This window comes from Canis aureus, chromosome 5 (genome assembly GCF_053574225.1).
Source record: "Canis aureus isolate CA01 chromosome 5, VMU_Caureus_v.1.0, whole genome shotgun sequence".
NCBI classification, from domain to species: Eukaryota; Metazoa; Chordata; class Mammalia; order Carnivora; family Canidae; genus Canis; species Canis aureus.
The window spans coordinates 3773919-3796868 of NC_135615.1; the positions used below are offsets into that span (position 1 = coordinate 3773919).

At 37.5% G+C, this 22950-nt stretch overlaps 1 long non-coding RNA gene across 17 annotated transcripts in view; it reads left to right on the forward strand.

Moving 5' to 3' along the window:
- The first annotated feature begins 7 nt into the window (after positions 1 to 7).
- LOC144313624 (uncharacterized) overlaps positions 8 to 22950 on the forward strand; it is a 241323-nt gene continuing 218380 nt past the window's right edge. For all 17 annotated transcript variants that reach the window (XR_013379244.1, XR_013379245.1, XR_013379242.1 and 14 more), the window contains exons 1-2: positions 8 to 299; positions 4171 to 4258. This is a non-coding gene — a long non-coding RNA (uncharacterized LOC144313624). The remainder of the gene's footprint in view (positions 300 to 4170; positions 4259 to 22950) is intronic.

Here is a 22950-nt window from a genome sequence, read left to right on the forward strand (position 1 = left end):
CATTCTGGCCAACAGAATGTAGCTGATGTGACTATGTGCCACTCCAGAGCATAGGCCCCCAGAATCCTGGCCCATTTTTGCTAGGTTTCCTGGTATCCTGTCACTGCAATGAGAGCAAGCCTGGGATAGCCCATTGGAAATGAGAAAATACGTGGAGGAGAGCGCAGTTTTCCCCACCTGAGACCATCTAAAATAGCCAGCCCCAGTCAACCCACTTGTGGAATACAGACTTTTGAGTGACCCAGCAAAATCACCCAGCAACTTATAGACTTGTGAGCAAAAGATAAATATTTATTATTGTAAGTACTGATGTTTTATGATTGTTACACGGCATTACTATGGCAATAGGTAAATAAAAAAATACATTCCTACATAACAAATGTAGATATAACAGTAAAAGTGGTATAAGGCAAGTAGCAAAATAATAAATTAGAATGAATATCTTTATCGGTTCCAGAGGATATGGAGATTATTCTTAATATTTTATATTTTAAGTCAGAACAAGAAAATAAAAGAAAATAAATTTTAAGGAATGTCAATCTCATGGTGTCCTAAAAGATAGCAACTGGCATCTAACTGGCAATAGGAAAAAATAATTTAATTTAAATAGAACTAGGATTTTTGTTAACATAGCTACTGACTTAAGGGCAAAAATGTGAAAAAATTTTTTTTCTCAAAAATTAGAGACCCAAAAAATTTTTTCTCAGAATTTAGAGAATCATCCTTTTGAGTTGTCAGTATCCCCTGTGATTTACTTGATTAATGGCATTAATTGCAGTTCAAATAGTCACTTTTATTTTCTAATAATAAAGTCATTACTATTTTGAAACACTCACATATAGACAAATGATGCATTATCTTTTATTACCAATCCATTTAAAATCTTAGAATCTTAGAGCTGGTAGCATACTCCCAGACACTTATGTAAAATGGGAAAAAAGAACATGTAAAGGAAAGTAAATATTATAAAGGAAACTGAAAAAAAAAATCAGAAATACAAGAGAGCCAGAAAGGGAGAGCCAAAGAAGAAATAATTCCCAGGAAAGAGTGGTCAACAAGGTTAAATGCTGTTGAAAGGCTCAGATGACATTGTAAAATATCAATTCAATTTGACAGTATGTAATTTCTGATCTGTGTCAGAGTAGTTCAAATGGTGTGGCGTGGGAAGGTGTCACATATTGCTATGGGGTGGACAGATAAGCTGTATGAGATAAATGCAGTACATGTAAATCATCCCTTGAAGAAGTTGCCTATAAGAAATTATAAGAATTATAATTATATAGATAATATGCATAATATAATTTTGTATTATATAATAGGTATATTATAAGTATATAATATAATTATATATCAAAAAGAATTATAAATTGCTAATATTTTTCTTTAAGCACATTAAAGATGTAATTCCATTGTCTTACACAGTTGACCTTTGAACAACACAGTTTAGAACTGTGAGGTCCATTTATACATGGATTTTTAAAAATAAATGTAGTATAGTACTATAAATGTATTTTGTTTTCCTTACAATTTTCTTAACAACATTTTTTCCTTTAGCTTACCTTATTGTAAAAGTAAAGTATATAATACAAGTAATATACAAAATATGTATTGTGCTATTGGTAAGGTTTCTGGTCAACAGTTAAGCTTTTGGGGAGTCAAAAATTACACAAGAATTTTTGACTACATGGGGGTTGGGGAGTCAGTGCCTCCAACCTCCATGTTGTTCAAGAGTTAATTGTTTATTCTTTGAGTTTCAGAAACTTTAATTATGATATACCTAATGTTTAAATTCTGCTTGAGTTTTGTGAATCTTCTTGGATCTGAGGGGTCACTTATAAGTTTTGAAATCTTTTTGGATAATATTTATTCTTTCTCATTCTCTTTACCCTTTTCCAGGAATTCTAATTACATATATTACAGAATTATCCTAGAGGTCTTCTATACTCTGTTCAGTTTTTTCATTTTTTAATGTTTCAATTTGGGTATTTTCAGTGCATTTGTTTTTTAGCTCACAGATTCTTTTCTTCTGCTGTGTCAGTCTATTAGCTCATCCACTAAATTCTTCATCTCAAATATTTGATCTTTCAGTATAGAATTTTTATGTGAAATTTTAGAACTCCAAATTCTCTGATGAAATTCCCTATCTGTTCATTCATTCTACCCATATTTTCCTCTAAATTCTTTAACATTTTTATGATAATTGTTTTCTGGAATTCTTACTGGCTAATTCCAAAAGCTGGAGCAGTTGTCAACCTGCATCTGTTGACTTTTTCCTCTTGATTATTAGTCAATTTTCTGCTTTTTCCCAATCCTTAAATTGTATGTGTATGCTGGACATTTTTTTAAAAATAAAAAAGCAGTAGAGATTAAACTAGATTTTTTTTTTGGCTTATTTTTCTCAGATAAAGTATTGATTCCAACTCCTCTGTAAGACAGGGTAAGAGGATCCCACCCCGAATCAAGCTGAGCTGGGGATTAAGCCACAGCTTTATTCAATTTCAGTTATTCTGTGGTTTCAAATGAGATTATAGGGATCTCTCTTTGCCCTTCAGCTTAATTACCCTTGCCATCATAGAGAGACTTATCTTGCTGATATTATCAGGATTTGGGCTGGCAGGAAGTTCAGTTCCAGCTTTAGTTAGTTTCAGTTTACCTCTAAATTCAATAGCAGCAGTGCCCTGGAACTTAAGCACTGAATAACACTATAAAATTGCTTTCTACTTTCCAGTTCCACTCCAAAGACAATTTATTCAACAATATTCCTGCTGGGTGGAATTGTTTGGTTAATAGATTCATTTTGCATCTGGGACTCTTCCAGAATTTAATCTGTCATGCTAGCTCCAATTGTTTTTTAAAAGTTTGGCTTGCTTCCTCTCATCCCAGGAAAGTCTACTTATGGCAGGCCCTGATCTCTGCTCATGCCCAGATGAGGCAGTGACCAGCTCCAAATATGGAGGCAGCTGAGCTCTGCTAATCTATGAAGGGCTTGCTCCTCTCTGAAACTTGGTTTATTTAGATTACTTTGGAGCCACCAATTATTAGTGACATACTTTTCGTTTATCTGGTGTCTTCCTTTTGAAACAAGAGTTAAGGTCTTCATGATCTACATTTTAACGGAAAGAAAATGTAACTCCTCCATATGGACATTGATGCCCTGTGATAATGATGGTAGATAATGGGATAAAAATAAAAACTTGAGCCACTGCCAAAGTCCTTACAAAAGAAATTACTGTGTGTGGGTGGGTGGGAGGAGGAGGTAGTCTGTGATGGTTCTGATTATTGGATTCATAGGTGACTTAAAGGGAAAAGAATGGTGTGATGTATCTAGAATTCATTAACTCAGTAAATGAAGGGACAAAGAGACAAGAGGCTGAGGATATAAGATACTTTACTTACAATGAAATAAAAGGTCCAGAGAATATTATAGTACAATGCAAAGGAAGATCAGCAGAAGTTGGAGGGCAGAGGAGGTGGGGAGAAACATAGTTTAGAGATGATAATATGTAAGAAAATGACTGACCAGAGTATCTTGCATTTTGGCAAGTGGCCAAAAATAGGAGATTATGGGGTCTTGTTGGAGTGATGGCTCCATGAAGTAAGACACCTATGCAGAGTGAGTTTTCAGCATAGTTAGAGGCCTCCTGAACCTGTCAGATTGCAGGTTTTTTTTGTTTTTTTTTTTGTTTTTTTTCACAGCATTGAGAATATCTGCTAGTAACTTTTGAAGAATGTTTTCTCCTCACAGATCACTTGGACCCAGACTATTTGTGTTCTTCACTGCTAACAGTTCTCTCCAGAAAGAGAAGCTCAGAGCTATGGGGGGTGGCACTGACTAGGCCAAGATTTACTTGGAGAAACTGACAGAAAACTAATTATTTGTGACATCCTTTGAATTTAAAGGACATCAACAGCATTTATTGAGTATTATGCTAGTGGCTAGATGTACAAAGCTATTATCCTTGCCTCACAATATGTATTATTTTAATATGGCCTCTGAATCTTCATGGAAGGATTGCTAGAGTTGGTTACTCTACTAATAGATGAAAGTTTTCCATTCTTTGTAAAATATGAGTTGAAATGTGAAGCAGTAATCTAGGTATTTCAGATAGAAAAATTTTATATTTTAATTAGAAATAGATGATTAATTTTCTCTTTCCTTTGAACGTACAGATACAAAGTATGAGAGAGACAGAAGGTATGAGACACACCAAGCATGTCCACATGGACTAAATTGGACCCAGCTCTAGTACAAACCAAGGTATGCCTCCATGTTGCACTTTAATTGTAAAATTGTATCTGTTCAGCAACCATAGTAGCAGTAACAGTAACAGAAACAACAATATGGCGTGAACAATAAAGTTGACAGGTATCCATGTTTGTTAGCAGATAGTTCTATTCTTTAGACTTGAAATAGGTGACAGTATGTTTGTTTAAGCACAGAATTGTTTTTGGGGACTGGATCTCCTGCATCTTCAGAGTTCCCAGACTCTCACAAACACGAGGTTTTGTGAGAAACACTGACTTCATATTCTTACTCATGACACATTAATAAGAGTCAATCTTTTTAGCATCGTAAACTCAAAATAATTTGTATTTACAATATAATGAATCTAGACAAATTCCAATTACTTACAATAATTGTTCTGATTGAGGAACTCACTCTGAACATGACACAGTGAACTTGGCCATTTTATAGATTGTGGGATAGTTATGATTTTACTTAAAAAATAATAAGCTTTATTTATTTATTATTATTTAATAAACTTCATTTTTTACAGTAGTTTTAGGTTCATGGCAAAATTGAGTAGAAGGTACAGGGATTTCACAATAGATCTTGTACATGTTATGTTAAATTTATACCTAAGTATTTCATTTTGGGGAGGTGCTAATATAAATGATAATGTTCTTTTAATTTCAAATTCCATTTGTTCATTGCTGGTATTTAGGAAAGTGATCAACATTTGTATATTAACTACTGTTATATCCTACAACTTTGTAGGATAATTATTTATAATTATAATCCTTAACTAATTCCAGGAACTTTTTTGTTGATATTTTAAGATTTTGTATGTAGACAATCATGTAATTTGTGAACAATGATATTTTTATTTCTTTATTCCCGATATACTTCTTAATTCCTTTATGTAGCTTGCATTAGCTAGCACCTCTAATACAATGCTGAAAAACAATGAGGCAATATCCTTGCCTTTTTCCTGATCTTTGAGTTTTAGGCCACTAGCTACAGGTTTTTGGTAGATGTTCGTTATCAAGTTGAGGAAGTTCCCCTCATTTCTAGTTACTTAGAGTCTGTATCATTCATGTATTCTTTTTTTTTTTTTTCATTAATGTATTCTTAATCCCCATCACCTATTTCACACACACACTCCCAACCCAATGCACCTCCCCTGGTAACCATCAGTTTGTTCTCTATATTTAAAGAGTCTGAGTTTTGGTTTGTCTCTTTTTTTTTTCTTTGTTTGCTTTCTATATTTTGAAAAATATTGCAGACTACTAGTATAATTTCTTCCTTACATGTTTGATAGAATTCATCAGTGAACTCATCTGGACCTGGTGTTTTCTGTTTTGAAAGGTCATTAATTAATGATTCATTTTCTTTAATAGATACAGATCTATTCATATTGTCTTTTCTTCTTGTGTGAATTTGCAGATTGCGTCCTTCAAAGAATTGCTTAATTTCATCTAGGTTATCAAATTTGTGGACATAAAGTTGTTCATAATATTCCTTTAATACCTATGTGTTGCTAGGTGGACTAGGAAGACCCCAGGCCCTGAGGCCTCAACCCAGCTCAATCCAAAGATGTTGTCAGAGGCTTTTAGTCTCATTATAAGAAAGAACTCAAGAACAAACCAGACACAGCAGTTGAGTGGTGTAACTAGGAAGGTTTATTAAAGGAATAATTACTATTACTATTCACTATTAGAGGGTAGGCCTCTGACTTTCTTATAGCTGGGCTGGCCATGACTCCCCCTTTTCTAGTCTCCAGGCATCCTGTTAAAACCTAACTAGTTGCCTACTCTAACACCTAGGATCTGTGATGTTCCCACTTTTATTTCTGTCACTGGTAATATGTGTCTTTTCTCTGTTTCTTAGCCTAAAGGCTTATCAATTTTATTGATGTTTTCAAAGAAAAGGCTTTAGTTTTGTTAATTTTATCTCTTGCTTTCTTATTTTTAAGTTCTTTGATTTCTGCTCAAATTTTTATTATTTTCTTCTTCCTTCAGATTTAATTTGCTCTTCTTTTTCTAGTTTTCTAAGGTGGAGACTTCGATTATTGATTTTACCATCTTCTTTTCTGTTTTGTACATTCAATGCTATAAATTTTCCTCTAAGCACAGCTTTTACTGCATTTTGTGAATTTTGGTGTTATATTTTCATTTTTATTTGGTTGAAAATGTTTTTAAATTTCCCTTAGGATTTCTTCTTTAACCCATGTGTTATTGAAGAATATTTTGTTCAATCTGTAAATATTTTGAGATTTTCCTAGCTGTTATTAATTTCTAGGTTAATTTCATTGTGGCCTGAGGGCAGACGTTGCATGATTTCTATTATTTTAAACTGTTTTGGTGTGTTTCATGGCCCAGAATGTGGTCTGATTTGGTAAATGATCCAGGTGATCTTGAGAATAATATATAATCTGCTATTGCTGAATAAAATCATCTATGGACATCAATTACATCCAGTTGATTGATGTGCTGTTGAGTTTAACTATATCCTTATTGGTTTTCTACGGGCTGGTTATGTCTATTTCTGATAGAGGAGTGTTAAAATCTCCAACTATAATGGCAGGGCCATCTATTTCTCCTTTCAGTTTTTGCTTCATAGAGTTTAATACTCTGTTATTAGGTATATACAATTAAGGATAATTATATACAATTAAGGATTATTACACCTTCTTGAAGTATGGATCCCTTTATCATTATCTCTATCCCTGTAACTTTCTGCTCTATAATGTTTGTTCCAAATTTAATATAGCTATTCCCACTTTCTTTTGATTAATGTTAGCCTGATATATCTTTCTTCATCCTTTTACTTGTAATCTATATGTGTCTTTATATTTAAAGTGGGTTTCTTTCATTTAAAAAAAGATTTATTTATTTTAGAAAGCAAGAGAAAGAGGGAACATGAGCATGGAGGGGGCAGAGGGAGGGGGAGAGATAGAATCTCAGGCAGACTCCCCACTGGGTGCAGAGCTCAGTGTGGGGGTCTATCCCACAACCCCTGAGTCCATGACCTGAACCGAAATCAAAAGTTGGATGCTTAACCAACTGAGTCACGCAGGTACATCTAGAGTGGATTTCTTACAGACAACATGTAGTTGGGTCTTGCTTTTTGATCTGCTCTGATCATCTCTGCCTTTTAATTGGAACCATTGATGTTTAAAGTAATTATTGACATATTTGGGCCAATATCTCCCATATTTGTTGCTCTTTTCTATTTCTTGTTCTTGTTCTTTGTATTTTTTGTCTTCCACACTTTTTCAGTCATTTGTGATTTTAATTGGTCATTTTATATGATTCCATTTTCTCTCCTTTCTTAGCTTGTCAATTATATTTTTCTTTTTTTCTTTTTCTTTCTTTTTTTTTTTTTTTTTTTACTTTTTAAGGGGCTATCTTAGGGTTTGCAATATATATTTACAACTAACCCAAGTCTACTTTCAAATAACACTATACTGCCTCATGGGTTATACAGGTAACTTATAATAATGCAATATACCTAATTCCTCTCTTCTGTCCTTTGTGCCATTCCTATCATTCATTTCACTAATTAATACATAAGCATATAGATAGATAGCATATATCTATATATAGCAAATAGACTGTTATTGTTATTTTAAAACTTATATTTAGAACAATAAAAAATGAAAAAATTGAAGTTTTTATTTTACCTTCATTAATACATTCTTTGATATACTTCTTTTCTTTATGTGGATCCAAAGTTCTGACCAAATCATTTTCCTTTTTTAAAAATTTATTTATTCATATGATAGAGAGAGAAAGAATACAAGTGGAAGGAGGGGTAGAGGGAGAGAAAGAAGCAGACTCCATGCTGAGTGCAGAGCCCAATGGGAGGCTTGACATTAGACTTGATCTGGGGCTCTACCCCAGGACCATGAGATCATGACCTGAGCAGAAATCAGACACTTAACCCACTGAAAAAATTTTCTTTCTCTCTGAAGAACTTCTAATGTTTCTTGCAAGGTAGGTCTACTTGCAACAAATCCATCAATATTTGTTTTTCTGAGAAAGCATTTCTCCTTCACTTGAGGGTTAATTCCTCATTTTAGGTTGAGGATTTTCTTCTCTCAATACTTTAAATATTTCACTCCATTCTTTTCTTGCTTGCATGATGTCTGAGGAGTCAAATTATTCTTATCTTTGCTATTCAATAATTAAGGTGTTTTTTCCTCGGACTTCTTTCAAGATTTTTTCTTTGTCTTTGATTTTCTCAAGTTTGAGTATAATAATATGCTTTAGTGTTGGGTTGTGTTTTGTGTTTTTCCCACTTATTCTATTTAGTGTTCCCTGACATTCCTGGGTCTGTGGTTTTACATCTGACATTAATTTTGGAAAAATCTCAGTCATTATCCCTTCAGATATTTATTTTGTTCCTTTCTGTTTTCTTTTCCTTTGGTATTGCTATTAAGCATATGTTACACTCTTTGTAGCTATCCCAATGTTCCTGAATAATCTGTTCTATTTTTTCCAGTCTTTTTTCTCCTGGCTTTTCAATTTTGGAAGTTTTTATTTTCATAACCTCATGCTAAGCGATTTTTTCCTCATCATTCCTAGACTACTCATAAGCCCATCAAATGCATACTTTATTTATTTATTTATTCATGAGACACACACACACACACAGAGAGAGAGAGAGAGAGAGAGGCAGAGACACAGGCAGAGGGAGAAGCAAGCTCCATGCAGGGAGCCTGAGACGGGACTCGATTCTGGGTCTCCAGGATCATGCCCTGGGCCGAAGGCCACGCTAAACACCATGCCACCTGGGTGCCACTTGGGCTGCCCCATACTTCATTTTTGTAACAGTGTTTTTGATTTCTAGCATTTCTTTTTTATTTTTCTTAGAATTTCCATCTCTCTGTTTCATTATCTGTGTACTTCATCCATTAAAACACCTAGGATAATAATCATAGTTTTAAAAATTACCGGTTTGATAATTCCAATATTTCTGCCATAACTATGGTTTTGATGCTTATTCTATCTTTTCATACTGTGTTTTTGCCATTAGAATGTCTTCGCATTTTTTGTTAAAAGTCGGGCATGATGTACTGGGTAAAAGGAATAGTAATAAGCAAGTAGTCCTTTAGTAATGGAGTGGTAAGGTGTGAGGGGAGGGAAAGCATTTTATAGTCCAATAATTAGATCTCAATCTTTTGATGGGCCTGTGTCTATAGACTGTGAACCTCTCAAGTGCTTCCCAGTTGTTTTAATGCCTCGTAGGTGGGACAGAATGATGAGAGTTGGCTGCTGTTGGGTATTCCCCTTCCCTCAGGTAGGTTAGACTCTGATAAAATCCTAGTAGGTTAGGGTCTTGTTGACTACTCTTTCCTGATAGCAGACCTGGTGAAGAATAGGTGCTCTGGCATGTTTCAAAGTACTTCGTTTTCCTTTCTGCCTGCTGGAAGTTCAATGGAATTTTTCTCCAATATTAATTGTGAAGACCTGGTAGGATTAATGGAGCTGAAGCACACAGAATCATAGAGGTCTCCCCATTTGGGTTCCTGTAGAATTTTTGGCTCGCCGATTTGCCCACATGGAGTCTCCAGCAATTTGTGCAATACAGTTTAGATTTTCCTACCTCAGCACTAGTTCCAGGAGAAGCTTCTGCTTGTCATCTCTGCTCTGGTAAATTTGTTTCTCTGTATCCACTTGACTGTCTCTCCAATCTTCAGGCCGCATTTTGTCTTGTGATTTTGCTTCTCAGAAATACCTAAGAAGGGGAATTGACTTTTTATTTATTTTATTTTTATTTTTCTAATAATAAATTTATTTTTTATTGGTGTTCAATTTGCCAACATACAGAATAACACCCAGTGCTCATCCCGTCAAGTGCCCCCCTCAGTGCCCGCCAACCAGTCACCCCCACCCCCCCGCCCACCTCCCCTTCCACCACCCCTAGTTCCTTTCCCAGAGTTAGGAGTCTTTATGTTCCGTCTCCCTTTCTGATATTTCCCACACATTTCTTCTCCCTTCCCTTCTATTCCCTTTCACTATTATTTATATTCCCCAAATGAATGAGAACATACACTGTTTGTCCTTCTCCGATTGACTTACTTCACTCAGCATAATACCCTCCAGTTCCATCCACGTCGAAGCAAATGGTGGGTATTTGTCATTTCTAATGGCTGAGTGATATTCCATTGTATACATAAACCACATCTTCTTTATCCATTCATCTTTCGTTGGACACCGAGGCTCCTTCCACAGTTTGGCTATCGTGGCCATTGCTGCTATAAACATCGGGGTGCAGGTGTCCCGGCGTTTCACTGCATCTGTATCTTTGGGGTAAATCCCCAGCAGTGCAATTGCTGGGTCGTAGGGCAGGTCTATTTTAACTCTTTGAGGAACCTCCACCAGTTTTCCAGAGTGCCTGCACCAGTTCCCATTCCCACCAACAGTGTAAGAGGGTTCCCCTTTCTTCGCATCCTCTCCAACATTTGTGGTTTCCTGCCTTGTTAATTTTCCCCATTCTCACTGGCGTGAGGTGGTATCTCATTGTAGTTTTGATTTGTATTTCCCTGATGGCAAGTGATGCAGAGCATTTTCTCATGTGCATGTTGGCCATGTCTATGTCTTCCTCTGTGAGATTTCTCTTCATGTCTTTTGCCCATTTCATGATTGGATTATTTGTTTCTTTGGTGTTGAGTTTAAGAAGTTCTTTATAGATCTTGGAAACTAGCCCTTTATCTGATATGTCATTTGCAACTATCTTCTCTCATTCTATGGGTTGTCTTTCAGTTTTGTTGACTGTATTCTTTGCTGTCAAAAGCTTCTTATCCTGATGAAGTCCCAATAGTTCATTTTTGCTTTTGTTTCTTTTGCCTTCGTGGATGGATCTTGCAAGAAGTTACTGTGGCCGAGTTCCAAAAGGGTGTTGCCTGTGTTCTCCTCTAGGATTTTGATGGAATCTTGTCTCACATTTAGATCTTTCATCCATTTTGAGTTTATCTTTGTGTATGGTGAGAGGGAGTGGTCTAGTTTCATTTTTCTGCATGTGGATGTCCAATTTTCCCAGCACCATCTATTGAAGAGACTGTCTTTCTTCCAGTGGATAGTCTTTCCTCCTTTATCGAATATTAGTCGACCATAAAGTTCAGGGTCCACTTCTGGGTTCACTATTCTGTTCCACTGAACTATGTGTCTGTTTTTGTGCCAGTACCACACTGTCTTGATGACCACAGCTTTGGAGTACAACCTGAAATCTGGCATTGTGATGCCCCCAGATATGGTTTTCTTTTTTAAAATTCCCCTGGCTATTCGGGGTCTTTTCTGATTCCACACAAATCTTAAAATAATTTGTTCCAACTCTCTGAAGAAGTCCGTGGTATTTGATAGGGATTGCATTAAACGTGTATATTGCCCTGGGTAACATTGACATTTTCACAATATTAATTCTGCCAATCCATGAGCATGGAATATTTTTCCATCTCTTTGTGTCTTCCTCAATTTCTCTCAAAAGTGTTCTATAGTTTTTAGGGTATAGATCCTTTACCTCTTTGGTTAGGTTTATTCCTACGTATCTTATGCTTTTCGGTGCAATTGTAAATGGGATTGACTCCTTAATTTCTCTTTCTTCAGTCTCATTTTTAGTGTATAGAAATGCCACTGACTTCTGGGCATTGATTTTGTATCCTGCCACGCTACCAAATTGCTGTATGAGTTCTAGCAATCTTGGGGTGGAGGCTTTTGGGTTTTCTATGTAGAGTATCATGTCATTGGTGAAGAGGGAGAGTTTGACTTCTTCTTTGCCGATTTGAATGCCTTTAATGTCTTTTTGTTGTCTGATTGCTGAGACTAGGACTTCCAGGACTATGTTGAATAGCAGTGGTGAGAGTGGACATCCCTGTCTTGTTCCTGATCTTAGGGGAAAGGCTCCCAGTGCTTCCCCTTTGAGAATGATATTTGCTGTGGGCTTTTCATAGATGGCTTTTAAGATGTTGAGGAATGTTCCCTCTATCCCTACACTCTGAAGAGTTTTGATCAGGAATGGATGCTCTATTTTGTCAAATGCTTTCTCTGCATCTAATGAGAGGGTCATATGGTTCTTGGTTTTTCTCTTGCTGATATGATGAATCACATTGATTGTTTTACGAGTGTTGAACCAGCCTTGTGTCCCGGGGATAAATCCCACTTGGTCATGGTGAATAATTTTCTTAATGTACTGTTGGATCTGATTGGCTAGTATCTTGTTGAGAATTTTTGCATCCATGGTCATCAGGGATATTGGTCTGTAATTCTCCTTTTTGGTGGGGTCTTTGTCTGGTTTTGGGATTAAGGTGATGCTGGCCTCATAGAACGAATTTGGAAGTACTCCATCTCTTTCTATCTTTCCAAACAGCTTTAGTAGAATAGGTATGGTTTCTTCTTTAAACGTTTGATAGAATTCCCCTGGGAAGCCATCTGGCCCTGGACTCTTGTGTCTTGGGAGGTTTTTGATGACTGCTTTAATTTCCTCCCTGGTTATTGGCCTGTTCAGGTTCTCTATTTCTTCCTGTTCCAGTTTTTGTAGTTTGTGGCTTTCCAGGAATGCATCCATTTCTTCTAGATTGCCTAATTTAGTGGCATATAGCTGTTCATAATATGTTTTTAAAATCGTTTGTATTTCCTTGGTGTTGGTAGTGATCTCTCCTTTCTCATTCATGATTTTATTAATTTGAGTCTTTCCTCTCTTCTTTTTAATAAGGTTGGCTAATGGTTTATCTATCTTATTAATTCTTTCAAAGAACCAACTCCTGGTTCTGTTGATCTGTTCCACAGTTCTTCTGGTCTTGATTTCGTTGAGTTCTGCTCGAATCTTTATTAACTCTCTTCTTCTGCTGGGTGTAGGATCTATTTGCTGTTTTTTCTCTAGCTCCTTTATGTGTAAGCTTAGCTTTTGTATTTGAGTTCTTTCCAGTGTTTGAATGGATGCTTGTATTGCGATGTATTTCCCCTTAGGAGTGCTTTTGCTGCATCCCAAAGATTTTGAACGGTTGTATCTTCATTCTCATTAGTTTCCATGAATCTTTTTAATTCTTCCTTAATTTCCTGGTTGACCCTTTCAACTTTTAGCAGGATGGTCCTTAACCTCCACGTGTTTGACGTCCTTCCAAACTTCTTGTTGTGATTTAGTTCTAATTTCAAGGCATTATGGTCTGAGAATATGCAGGGGACGATCCCAATCTTTTGGTATCGGTTCAGACCCGATTTGTGACCCAGTATGTGGTCTATTCTGGAGAAAGTTCCATGTGCACTTGAGAAGAATGTGTATTCAGTTGAGTTTGGATGTAAAGTTCTGTAAATATCTGTGAAATCCATCTGGTCCAGTGTATCATTTAAAGCTCTCGTTTCTTTGGAGATGTTGTGCTTAGAAGACCTATCTAGTATAGAAAGAGCTAGATTGAAGTCACCAAGTATATTATTATCTAAGTACTTCTTCACTTTGGTTATTAATTGATTTAAATATTTGGGAGCGCCCACATTCGGGGCATATATAGTGAGGATTGTTAAGTCCTCTTGTTGGATAGATCCTTTAAGTATGAGATAGGATCCCTCTTCATCTCTCACTACAGTCTTCGGGGTAAATTTTAGTTTATTTGCTATAAGGATGGCTACCCCTGCTTTCTTTTGAGGACCATTCAAATGGTAAATGGTTCTCCAACCTTTTATTTTCAGGCTGTAGGTGTCCGTCTCAAATGAATCTCTTGTAGACAGCAAATAGATGGGTCCTACTTTTTTATCCAGTCTGAAACCCTGCGCCTTTTGATGGGGTCATTAAGCCCATTCACGTTCAGAGTTACTTTTGAGAGATATGAGTTTAGTGTCATCATGATATCTATTCAGTCCTTGTTTTTGTGGATTGTTCCACTGAACTTCTTCTTAAAGGGGAATTTTAAGAGTCCCCATAAAATTTCTTGCAGAGCTGGTTTGGAGGTCACATATTCTTTCAGTTCCTGCCTGTCTTGGAAGCTCTTTATCTCTCCTTCCATTTTGAATGAGAGTCTTGCTGGATAAAGTATTCTTGGTTGCATGTTCTTCTCATTTAGGACCCTGAATATATCCTGCCAGCCCTTTCTGGCCTGCCAGGTCTCTGTGGAGAGGTCTGCTGTTACCCTAATACTCCTCCCCATAAAAGTCAGGGATTTCTTGTCTCTTGCTGCTTTAAGGATCTTCTCTTTATCTTTGGAATTTGCAAGCTTAACTATTAGATGTCGAGGTGTTGAATGGTTTTTATTGATTTTAGGGGGGGATCTCTCTATTTCCTGCATCTGAATGCCTGTTTCCCTTCCCAGATTAGGAAAGTTTTCAGCTAGAATTTGTTCAAATACATATTCTGGCCCTCTGTCCCTTTCGGCGCCCTCGGGAACCCCAATTATATGTAGGTTTTTCTTCCTCAGGCTGTCGTTTATTTCCCTTAATCTGTCTTCATGGTCTTTTAATTGTTTGTCTCTTTTTTCCTCAGTTTCCCTCTTTGCCATCAACTTGTCTTCTGTGTCACTCACTCGTTCTTCCACCTCGTTAACCCTCGTCGTTAGGACTTCTAGTTTGGAGCCGCGCAGCCCCCTCCGCACTGAGCCTCTTCCTCTGCTGGAGCCGCTGCCGGAGCCCCCCCGAGCTGCTCCCGCCCCGCAGCCCCCTCCGCGGAGCCGCCCCCGAGACCCCCCGAGCTGCTCCCGCCCCGCAGCCCCCTCCGCGGAGCCGCCCCCGAGCCCCTCCGAGCTGCTCCGGGTCCCGCCGTGCGCGCTGCAGCCCTTAGGGAGCTCGGCGCACTCTCCCGGGGCGCAGGTGCCTGTCAGTGTCCCCCGGAGCCCGAGGGCATCCCCTGCCCTCCTGGGTCCTGCTCCCCCTCCCTGCGAGCCCCTTTCCGCCCGGGAAGGTCGGTGCAGCTCCTGCTCCTCCGGGACGGGGCTCTCCTGTCCTGGGGACACTCGCCCCGGCCTCAGCCCGGCTCCTCGCGGGCCCCTCCCCCTCGGAGGCCTTTTGTTTCTTTATTTCTTTCTCCCCGTCTTCCTACCTTGATAGAAGCGCGAACTCTTCTCACTGTTGCATTCCAGCTGGTCTCTCTTTAAATCTCAGGCCAAATTCATAGATTTTCAGGATAATTTGAAGGTTTTCTAGGTAATTTGGTGGGGACAGGTGACTTGGGGACCCCACTCTTCCGCAGTCTTGCCCCTCTCCGGGAATTGACTTTTTAGTTTGGTCAGCTTTTAACTTGTTAAGTTGCAGTGGCAACTTTTTAGTTCTTCACTTGTTAGACCAGAAACTGGAAGTCACTAGGTTTACATATTCATACATAAGAACAAATAGACAAAATATTGCATGAAACTGCACATTGCTCTTAGGTGGGGAGGAGGCCAAGTGACAGTTTTGGAAAATTAACAACATGTTTTAAAGCTGACATTTGATTCCATTATGGAGAGTCTAGTTAGGTGTGGATTTGCTTATATATTCGTATTCATGCACTGATATTTATATATATGTTTAAGTTAACCTCACAAAGTGGCTTTACTACGATATTTTAAAATATAAAAACAGATCTGTGCCACTGAAATACATTAAAATCTAAGTATGTTATTTAAAAAGAGTCTAAGTTACATGAGCAATGTTAATTTAAAAATTCTAAAATTATTCCCATTTTCTTTCAGTATAGCTACAAGTCTCCTCTGAACTTTTTTTGAATATATAGTATGATGGAACTGACTGATGGTAGATGTGGAAATAAGCTGATTAAAATCTGGAGAGTTTGAGAAGGTGCCTGACCAACTCATTTGGGTGTGCTTGCAACGTTGTTTATTTAGTATGCTGCTCAGGAAGGCAAAATTCACATGTAGTAGAATTGCTGACCTTGACTGGGAAGAAACTTCAAAAGAGTTAGAGCACTTACTCTTTATATTGTAGTTTTTTTCTCTGATTACACAAGTAATATATTCTTGTTATAATAAAATTCAAAAGAGCACAGAAATGTGTAGCATCAAAATGAATAGGCTCTTGTAATCTTTTTTCTGCCACTCACCACACCTTCATAACTTATGTGTATTCTTCCAAATTTTGTCACTATATGTTGTAGTAGTTACTATACTACTATGCATATTAATATATCATAAATACATTCTGGCACTAACTTTTTCACTAACCATATTTAGTACATTTTTTTGGTTAGCCTATATAGATTATAAGTTCATTAAAAAATGCACTGCATCTTATCTCATTGTTTATAGTTTGCCATAGTTTATTTTACCAATTGCTTATTGTTGAATAACTGCACTGTTTCTAATTTTTCCACAGTTAGAAATAATGCTGAAAGGATATCTTTGTGTACTTGTGAGAGAATTTCATTAGGAAAAATTCTGTAGGTAAAATTGCTGAGTTAAAGGATATGCATATTTTCAATTTTAATAACTAGTGACAGATTACCCTCCAAAAGGCTTGTACCAATTTGAACTTCTGTTTACCAGTTTGTTAGTGAACCCTGGTCATTGTCCATCTTCTAGAATCAATTAAATGTTTAAAAAGTTCTTATTGGTTTTTAAACTTCACGTATAAGAACAAATATACTTACATATATATGTAATAATACTATTAGTAAGGTCGAGCATTTTTTGACCTGCTTGTTTGTAATTGAAGCACTGTATTAATGGATGCAATTTCTCTTTTTTCTTAATTTTTTTTAATTTTTTAAATTTATGATAGTCACACAGAGAGAGAGAGGCAGAGACACAGGCAGAGGGAGAAGCAGGCTCCATGCACCGGGAGCCCGATGTGGGATTCGATCCCGGGTCTCCAGGATTGCGCCCTGGGCCAAAGGCAGGCGCCAAACCGTTGCGCCACCCAGGGATCCCAATGGATGCAATTTCTAGTTGAGTACTTTACTGATGAAGTTAGGTGACTTAAATTGAGTAGACAAGGTGATGAAATTCGTCTTGTTCTGGTTTTGGTTGCCTCTATCCTATAAGATGCCTGTAGCTGATGAGTGCCGTTGAAAACCATAACTAGATAAAGCTTTATTTATCTGATAATTTAAATAATACCAATACAGCATCCCCAAAGTTATGAAATCTTACTTCTGATGGTGTTGACAACATACTAAACATCTGGGCGTATACAGTAAAAATTTAGTGTGACAGTCTTTAGACTACCAAAACAACCTGGATGTTGGGCTTATGTAGTTGGGTCACTTCTGTCTTCAAAATTCTTTATCCTCTTTCTGTATGTGCTTGTCCCTAAGGCTGTACTTTTCAATGTGCTTGTCAGGAATAAATGTATGTATTTCGTGTCTCCCCTCCCCACACTAGAATTCTTTTAAATTCCAGATTTATTTAAGATTATTACTTCCTGTCCAGATTGAATACCTATTGACATATTAGCGTTTTGAGAGGAAAACCGAGGTTGCCTATCCTCTTAGCTAGCCTTATTTCAGTTTCTGAATGTGGTTCCAGTACTGATAACCATTAGCTGCAATTGTTTGAAAGCTAATTGAAACCGGTAGAAGTTCCAGTGTATAGGGAGTCTGTCTTTCCTTGCCCTGAGGAGCTAAGGCTGCTTGTTCTATTTCTCCTTTTGTGCTCATCTTCACTTGCAACTGTGTACTCCTTTCTTCTCACAATATCCTCCTCAATCCTTTCCTAAAGAGCAAGGAAACTACATACTGTGGGCTCACTTTCCTGTCTCCACTTCATTGCTTCCACCTCATTTGTTCTTAATTTACATACTAAGATGAACATTCTCCTTGGATGTTTGTATGGGCCACTCTCTTTATATCCATATTAATACCCAATATTTTTACTCCCAATCTCTTCCCCAGTTCTTATGTCTCATCTCACAACAATTCTGATTGCCCCACTAATCCATTCATTTGATCATTTCCCCTCCCTATAATGAGCTCTTATACTTTTAGAACTCCAGAGTAACCCTCTCCTCCCTCAAAGTTATTCAAAAGCCCCTTCCCACTGAAGCATATTCAAATAAAGAGGATCTGAGGAAGACATTGGGCCCCTAACCCTCAGCCACCTTTCTCTACATCTGTTCATAGACCTCTTGGCATGTTGAGTCATTCCTGTTTCTTATCATGTACTTTTGCACTCCAAGTACCTTTTTTTGAACTGATTCATTTGTTCATGGCTTTGTTCATTCCTAAGATATTTATTAAGTTCTCAAATAAGGCAACACTAAATGACCCTTGGGATGGAGGGTAGCAGTAGAGGAGGGAGGGGGAAAAGTTTTCTCTCCTTTCTTTAAAGAATTTACTGTTTAGACAGAGACCCAGGCATTTATTTGCAGAAAAGTTGATACTGCATATGATTAAGTGACAAATGTTTGGTACAAGTTGGTACAAGCAATATGTTCCTTGAATGTCAAAGGAGAGAGTAAATTTCTTTTGACGGGAGGATGGGGTTGGGAGGTAGGTATAAAGAAGCTGGCCTTGAAGAACGGATAAGATTTGAGAGGCAGGGGAGGGTGAGGGAATTCTACAAAGGAGGAAGGAAATGTGTAGGTAGACACAGCCCTGATGGGATGGACGGGCTGTGTGGACACACAAACCACCTTTGAGAGGGCAGCAATAATTCATTTGAGGTGAACATATTTATATATGTCAATATACAAATATATCCTTATTTGGGGAAACATTGGATTAAAATATTAGTACTTTTTATCAGACTGGTGATAAAGTAACCTTTGAGAACAAGTCATTATATAAAAAAAGAAAAAAACCAAGATCAGTAAAACCTATAAGGAGTCTTAGAATAATTGCAGTTTAAAGTATCCCGGAATTATTTCCATGCTCAGAATCAATTTTTTTTTTATTTGAAAAAATTTGGTAAAGGCCAAATTACTTCTTTTTCCCTCCACTATATTACAAGCCATCATCCCCTCTTAGGCCACTTGGAATTTTTTCACAAAACTTGGCAAATGAGCCATGGAGTCTAACAAACATAAGATTCCATGAGTTGAGGAATATTAATACAACTCAGAATTTTGGGCAAAATGTTGGACAAAATATTATTTGTGTGTAGGATGGAACTAAGAGGATGTTCTTACAGTGTGTTTCTATGTACTGTATGCTCTACTTAAGTAGCTGATCTCTTACTGGTTTTATGTACAATTTGCAGCATTGATTGTGTTTATTTTTCTTACATCTAAGTTTTTCTTACGTCTGAATTACATATTTCTTTGCATTTACCATGATTTCTCAGTGAAAGTTCATGATTTCCCAAGTCCTTTATCCACCCTTTCTCTCTTTCCTCTTACCTCCACCCCCTGGGCCTAATTATGAAACAACTTCAAATAAATACAAATTTTTAAACAAAAAAACATTCTGCTTCCTGTGAACAATTGACTAGTTTTTTTTCCTCTTTTCTCTTCAAGAGTTCTAATTCACTTGGAGTGCTGTGTAGTTGGCTAGGCCTGAGATTTCTGGGAGCTGTAATTGTGTCTCATTAATTCTTACAGTAATGGAGGGTAACTATAAGGAACATGCAATTAGTGGTTTGGTCAATGAACAGAGCAGTTAATCAGCAGACAAAGGATGGGGCTCAGAGCCCATTAGGCTGGAAGGAAGTGTTAGTGCGGTCCCAGGCTCCCGGAATGCACTTGGACATGCCTGCCCATTGGACAGCCTCAGAGCACTATGTTTGTCTTTTTGCTAAACTAGCTCTTTTTTTTTTTTTTTAATTGGTGTGGTATGTGTTTATTCAAACACTTGAGAGATTCCCAAGTATCCTGCTATAGTACACCATGCATTTTTCTCACCTCATGTTAACTGGCATGTTTTTTTTTTTCCCTCCCATTGCACAAATAAATGCCAAATACACAACAAAAAAGCAAAAACAAGCCCCAAACCGACCAACCAGCCCTCAACAATAAAAAAGAAAGAAAAAAAGCACAATACTGCTTTAGTGAAGCATATTAGAGATAAAGTTCCTTAGCTGACCCCTCTGTCATCAGAAAATAAATGAATGCAGAGACCAGTAATGTTTAAATAAGCCTTTGTGTTGTCACTCAGTCATAGCCTCCATATTCATCTCTATAAAGTGGACCTTTATACTTTTGAATGGAGGTGCTTTAAATACATGTAAATATATGCAGATAAGCATATGAATCTTAAAATGTTGCAGGCCTTATAGCTACAAGTAACCTGAATTGTGTGTTTTCTGTGAGAAAGTCTTGTCAAACTATTCTAAGGCTTCGAATACAAAAGTTAGTAACCTAGCAGAATAGGATTATTTTCTCTGAGCAACGTGGACCATAGCACCCTTGCCTAGAAAAACCATATGAAGGTTAGAGATGGAATTCTATGAAATTCTGTAAATGTGAAGTGATGATTATATAAGAAAATGGATTTATCAATAATACATTGCCCTGGGGTAATTCTGAACTCAAGCAAACAGTTCTTCAAATAGAATGACATCTCTACTCCTAAGTAAAGCATACATTTGGAATAAAGAAGGAATGATTACATTTGCTTTTTAAAAATGAAACTAACTTAATAATTAACCTATTTCTTGAGTCAAGTGCAGGCCTGAAAATAAAGGTAGGGTTTTCTTCTTTCTCCAAACATGTCTGCTGTTTTATCTTCCAGGGATTTACATTGGAAATGAAGAAATGTTCAAAAAATGAATTCTCTTAGGTATTATATTAGAGATTCAGCTATTTTTGAATAATTAGCTTCATTTGTTAAATATTTGAAATATTTTCTACTCTGAGGTAAAGAGTAGCATAGTGGAAGATGAGAGTTACAAATGATATGCATTTTTCAGAAGAATCCTTATCAATTAATAAGAAACAGTAGGCCCATTCCATCTCCTATTTCTCTTACTTAGAGTTTCTTTTCTAAAGAGATATTATTTTTTATTCAAAGCATCAGAGAATTTCCTATTTCCTTGAGTGACATGCTGTGCGTTGTTTCAGAAATGGGAAGGCTGTGGCGGCAGGAGGGAAGGAAGGCAGCACTCATCTCAGCTCTGTGTTTAGCTGACTCTGTGCAGCTGGCTAGCTGTGGACAGCCAACAGTTACCTTCTGAGACTCAGTTTCCTCATCTGTAAAATGAGGATTTCTAATCTAGGTGATCTCCAAGGGTCCTTTTAACTGTGCTCTTTTTGACTGTTTTTCGGACAGTGAAGCAATTTCAAATGTTATTTGTGACTTGCAATTTAAACATAGGATTTACAAGCCATGGAAAGCGAGATTGCTGTGGGCTGTGGCATTGTTAAAGGCTGATATTAATTGTGAAAGGGCTTTCTCTCTGATCACTTTTTCCTCTCTTGTCCTGATTTGCTTAATTGCTGACAGTCTACCTTATTTCCTAGTGAATAAGACTCCTTCATCTTCTGGAGATTGTTTTAATTACCTTGGTCTTTTAGATAGCATATTGCCTGCCGGCTTGCATCTGCCAGGGGTCTCTGCCGGGCTAGTTTTTCATGCAGTGTTTTCATGCATCGGGAACAAGTTGACTTCAGACTGTCTCTAAGACTGATAGGATTTTGTTGTTGTTGCTGTGCATTGCTTTATAAAGCAATCTGATTATGGGATACACCTTAGAAACAAAAATGTGTTTAGTTTCTCATCAGACTGGTTTGGTTTCATCTCACCGCCTTGCCCCATTCAGGAATAGAGTTGTTCCTATACAGGGTGGCTGTACCACCTCCTGGCTGGAATTTCTGGTTATGTTCAGCCCTATGGTCAACTTTATCCTTTTGGTTCTCAGGTCTTAATATGAGCCCTCCTCTTCCTCCAATGTGAATTTGGAATAAAGAAGGAATAATAAAGAAGCCTTTAATAACCTTTCACTTTCTTAGGGATCTTTTCTTCTTTTTAATTATACAAGGCAAGAAAGTCTTTCCATTTTTTTCTGCAAAGATTTTCTTCAGGTTTAGTATAACCTTTAAAGAACACCTGAGGAGCACCTGGGTGGCTCAGTTTGTTGAGCAGTCTCCTCTTGGTTTCAGCTGGGCTCATGATCTCAGGTGGTAGGACCAAGCTCTGCATGGGGCTTGGGATTCTCTCTCTCCCTCTCCCTCTACCCCTCCTCATGCTGCCCCCACCCAGGGCTTGCCTACTCTCTCTCTCACATAAAACACAAATAAATCTTAAAGAATACCTGAAAAATCAATAAATGTTAAATATATTTATTATTGATTTACAGCTCAGTCAGAAACTCTCATGCCAACATGGGCCAAGCAGATAAGGTGGGGGTAGAGTACAGCACTCAAGAGTACTGGCCTCTGCTCCAGAGGGTGGCCTGTACTAGGTCCAGCCAATTATTGTCATATAGGAAGGTGGCCTAGTATTTCCAGAGCTTATGATTTTTAAGCAGAATTTAGAACTTTAGATATTATGTGAACTCTCCTAATTTTTAAATTCTAGCTCATAAAAATCTATACACTGATCTGGCCAAATAAATTACATCTATGTCCAGATCAGTCATTGAGCTGCCAGTTTATCTCAGCACAAGGCACTAGCAGGGCCTTGGACTATTATTTTGTTAAGGAGTAGATGGGGGAGCTGAGTTATCTAGTTATTCCCTGTCCTTCAAGATTCAAATGCTCAAGGTACATTTAGATCTGTTTTACTGGGGATCCTTGGGTGGCTCAGTGGTTTGGCGCCAGCCTTTGACCCAGGGTGTGATCCTGGGGAGGCGGGATCGAGTCCCGCGTCGGTCTCCCTGCGTGGAGCCTGCTTTTCCCTCTGCCTGTGTCTCTGCCTCTCTGTGTCTGTGTCTA